The following is a 6,000-nucleotide window of genomic DNA, read 5'->3' as shown; positions in this document are numbered from 1 at the left end:
TTTAATAAAGCATAGGATAAAACAACATAAATACAATTTAATAAAGCATAGGATAAAACAACATAAATACAATTTAATAAAGCATAGGTTAAAGCAACATAAATACAATTTAATAAAGCATAGGATAAAACAACATAAATACAATTTAATAAAGCATAGGTTAAAACAACATAAATACAAATTAATAAAGCATAGGATAAAACAACATAAATACAATTTAATAAAGCATAGGATAAAACAACATAAATACAATTTAATAAAGCATAGGATAAAACAACATAAATGCAATTTAATAAAGCATAGGTTAAAGCAACATAAATACAATTTAATAAAGCATAGGATAAAACAACATAAATACAATTTAATAAAGCATAAGATAAAACAACATAAATACAATTTAATAAAGTATAGGATAAAACAACATAAATACAGTTTAATAAAGCATAGGATAAAACAACATAAATACAATTTAATAGAGCATGGGTTAAAACAACATAAATACAATCTATTAAAGCATAGTACAAAACAACATAAATACAGTTTAATAAAGCATAGGATAAAACAACATAAATACAATTTAATAGAGCATGGGTTAAAACAACATAAATACAATCTATTAAAGCATAGTACAAAACAACATAAATACAATTTAATAAAGCATAGGATAAAACAACATAAATACAATTTAATAAAGCATAAAATAAAACAACATAAATGCAATTTAATAAAGCATGGGTTAAAACAACATAAATGCAATTTAATAAAGCATAGGACAAAACAACATAAATACAATTTAATAAAGCATAAGATAAAACAACATAAATACAATTTAATGAAGCATGGGTTAAAACAACATAAATACAATTTAATAAAGCATAGGATAAAACAACATAAATACAATTTAATAAAGCAAAGGTTAAAGCAACAGAAATACCATTTAATAAAGCATAGGATAAAACAACATAAATACAAATAATAAAGCATAGGTTAAAACAACATAAATACAATTTAATAAAGCATAGGTTAAAACAACATAAATACAATTTAATAAAGCATAGGATAAAACAACATAAATACAGTTTAATAAAGCATAGGATAAAACAACATAAATACAATTTAATAAAGCATAGGATAAAACAACATAAATACAATTTAATAAAGCATAGGATAAAACAACATAAATACAATTTAATAAAGCATGGATTAAAACAACATAAATACAATTTAATAAAGCATAGGACAAAACAACATAAATACAATTTAATAAAGCATAGGATAAAACAACATAAATGCAATTTAATAAAGCATAGGTTAAAGCAACATAAATACAATTTAATAAAGCATAGGATAAAACAACATAAATACAATTTAATAAAGCATAAGATAAAACAACATAAATACAATTTAATAAAGCATAGGATAAAACAACATAAATACAGTTTAATAAAGCATAGGATAAAACAACATAAATACAATTTAATAAAGCATAGGATAAAACAACATAAATACAATTTAATAAAGCATAGGATAAAACCACATAAATACAATTTAATAAATCATAGGATAAAACAACATAAATACCATTTAATAAAGCATAGGATAAAGCAACATAAATACAATTTAATAAAGCATAGGATAAAACAACATAAATACAATTTAATAAAGCATAGGATAAAACAACATAAATGCAATTTAATAAAGCATAGGTTAAAGCAACATAAATACAATTTAATAAAGCATAAGATAAAACAACATAAATACAATTTAATAAAGCATAGGATAAAACAACATAAATACAGTTTAATAAAGCATAGGATAAAACAACATAAATACAATTTAATAAAGCATAGGATAAAACAACATAAATACAATTTAATAAAGCATAGGATAAAACAACATAAATACAATTTAATAAAGCATAGGTTAAAGCAACATAAATACAATTTAATAAAGCATAGGATAAAACAACATAAATACAATTTAATAAAGCATAGGTTAAAACAACATAAATACAAATTAATAAAGCATAGGATAAAACAACATAAATACAATTTAATAAAGCATAGGATAAAACAACATAAATACAATTTAATAAAGCATAGGATAAAACAACATAAATGCAATTTAATAAAGCATAGGTTAAAGCAACATAAATACAATTTAATAAAGCATAGGATAAAACAACATAAATACAATTTAATAAAGCATAAGATAAAACAACATAAATACAATTTAATAAAGTATAGGATAAAACAACATAAATACAGTTTAATAAAGCATAGGATAAAACAACATAAATACAATTTAATAGAGCATGGGTTAAAACAACATAAATACAATCTATTAAAGCATAGTACAAAACAACATAAATACAGTTTAATAAAGCATAGGATAAAACAACATAAATACAATTTAATAGAGCATGGGTTAAAACAACATAAATACAATCTATTAAAGCATAGTACAAAACAACATAAATACAATTTAATAAAGCATAGGATAAAACAACATAAATACAATTTAATAAAGCATAAGATAAAACAACATAAATGCAATTTAATAAAGCATGGGTTAAAACAACATAAATGCAATTTAATAAAGCATAGGACAAAACAACATAAATACAATTTAATAAAGCATAAGATAAAACAACATAAATACAATTTAATGAAGCATGGGTTAAAACAACATAAATACAATTTAATAAAGCATAGGATAAAACAACATAAATACAATTTAATAAAGCAAAGGTTAAAGCAACAGAAATACCATTTAATAAAGCATAGGATAAAACAACATAAATACAAATAATAAAGCATAGGTTAAAACAACATAAATACAATTTAATAAAGCATAGGTTAAAACAACATAAATACAATTTAATAAAGCATAGGATAAAACAACATAAATACAATTTAATAAATCATAGGATAAAGCAACATAAATACAATTTAATAAAGCATAGGATAAAACAACATAAATACAATTTAATAAAGCATAGGATAAAACAACATAAATACAATTTAATAAAGCATAGGATAAAACAACATAAATACAATTTAATAAAGCATAGCATTTAACAACATAAATGCAGTTTAATAAAGCATAGGATAAAGCAACATAAATACAATTTAATAAAGCATAGGATAAAACAACATAAGTCCAATTTAATAAAGCATAAGATAAAACAACATAAATACAATTTAATAAAGCATAGGATAAAACAACATAAATACAATTTAATAAAGCATAGGATAAAACAACATAAATACAATTTAATAAAGCATAGGATAAAACAACATAAATACAATTTAATAAAGCATGGATTAAAACAACATAAATACAATTTAATAAAGCATAGGACAAAACAACATAAATACAATTTAATAAAGCATAGGATAAAACAACATAAATGCAATTTAATAAAGCATAGGTTAAAGCAACATAAATACAATTTAATAAAGCATAGGATAAAACAACATAAATACAATTTAATAAAGCATAAGATAAAACAACATAAATACAATTTAATAAAGCATAGGATAAAACAACATAAATACAGTTTAATAAAGCATAGGATAAAACAACATAAATACAATTTAATAAAGCATAGGATAAAACAACATAAATACAATTTAATAAAGCATAGGATAAAACCACATAAATACAATTTAATAAATCATAGGATAAAACAACATAAATACCATTTAATAAAGCATAGGATAAAGCAACATAAATACAATTTAATAAAGCATAGGATAAAACAACATAAATACAATTTAATAAAGCATAGGATAAAACAACATAAATACAATTTAATAAAGCATAGGATAAAACAACATAAATGCAATTTAATAAAGCATAGGTTAAAGCAACATAAATACAATTTAATAAAGCATAGGATAAAACAACATAAATACAATTTAATAAAGCATAAGATAAAACAACATAAATACAATTTAATAAAGCATAGGATAAAACAACATAAATACAATTTAATAAAGCAAAGGTTAAAGCAACAGAAATACCATTTAATAAAGCATAGGATAAAACAACATAAATACAAATAATAAAGCATAGGTTAAAACAACATAAATACAATTTAATAAAGCATAGGTTAAAACAACATAAATACAATTTAATAAAGCATAGGATAAAACAACATAAATACAATTTAATAAATCATAGGATAAAGCAACATAAATACAATTTAATAAAGCATAGGATAAAACAACATAAATACAATTTAATAAAGCATAGGATAAAACAACATAAATACAATTTAATAAAGCATAGGATAAAACAACATAAATACAATTTAATAAAGCATAGGACAAAACAACATAAATACAATTTAATAAAGCATAGGATAAAACAACATAAATACAATTTAATAAAGCATAGGATAAAACAACATAAATACAATTTAATAAAGCATAGGATAAAACAACATAAATACAATTTAATAAAGCATAGGTTAAAGCAACATAAATACAATTTAATAAAGCATAGGATAAAACAACATAAATACAATTTAATAAAGCATAGGTTAAAACAACATAAATACAAATTAATAAAGCATAGGATAAAACAACATAAATACAATTTAATAAAGCATAGGATAAAACAACATAAATACAATTTAATAAAGCATAGGATAAAACAACATAAGTACAATTTAATAAGGTATAGGTTAAAAAAACATAAATACAAATTAATAAAGCATAGGTTAAAACAACATAAATACAATTTAATAAAGCATAGGATAAAACAACATAAATACAATTTAATAAAGCATAGGATAAAACAACATAAATACAATTTATTAAAGCATAGGATAAAACAACATAAATACAATTGAATAAAGCATAGGTTAAAACAACATAAATATAATTTAATAAAGCATAGGATAAAACAACATATATACAATTTAAAAAAAGCATAGGATAAAACAACATAAATACAATTTAATAAAACATGGGTTAAAACAACATAAATACAATTTAATAAAGCATAGGATAAAACAACATAAACACAATTTAATAAAGCATAGGATAAAACAACATAAATACAATTTAATAAAGCATACAATAAAACAACATAAATACAATTTAATAAAGCATAGGATAAAACAACATAAATACAATTTAATAAAGCATAGGATAAAACAAAATAAGTACAATTTAATAAAGCATAGGATAAAACAACATAAATACAATTTAATAAAGCATAGGATAAAACAACATGAATGCAATTTAATAAAGCATAGGATAAAACCACATAAATACAATTTAATAAATCATAGGATAAAACAACATAAATACAATTTAATAAAGCATATGATAAAACAACATAGTTGTAATTTAATAAAGCATAGGACAAAACAAGATAAATACAATTTAATAAAGCATAGGATAAAACAACATAAATACAATTTAATAAAACATGGGTTAAAACAACATAAATACAATTTAATAAAGCATAGGATAAAACAACATAAACACAATTTAATAAAGCATAGGATAAAACAACATAAATACAATTTAATAAAGCATAGGATAAAACCACATAAATACAATTTAATAAAGCATAGGACAAAACAAGATAAATACAATTTAATAAAGCATAGGTTAAAACAACATAAATACAATTTAATAAAGCATAGGACAAAACAAGATAAATACAATTTAATAAAGCATAGGATAAAACAACATAAATAAAATTTAATAAAACATGGGTTAAAACAACATAAATACAATTTAATAAAGCATAGGATAAAACAACATAAACACAATTTAATAAAGCATAGGATAAAACAACATAAATACAATTTAATAAAGCATAGGATAAAACAACATAAATACAATTTAATAAAGCATAGGATAAAACAACATAAATACAATTTAATAAAGCATAGGATAAAACAACATAAATACAATTTAATAAAGCATAGGATAAAACAACATGAATACAATTTAATAAAGCATAGCATAAAACAAC

The sequence above is a fragment of the Phyllobates terribilis genome, unplaced genomic scaffold (genome assembly GCF_046119375.1).
Source record: "Phyllobates terribilis strain yellow unplaced genomic scaffold, ASM4611937v1 Scaffold_23__1_contigs__length_19252631, whole genome shotgun sequence".
Classification (NCBI taxonomy): domain Eukaryota; kingdom Metazoa; phylum Chordata; class Amphibia; order Anura; family Dendrobatidae; genus Phyllobates; species Phyllobates terribilis.
Note: the sequence above shows the minus strand (reverse complement) of the source record.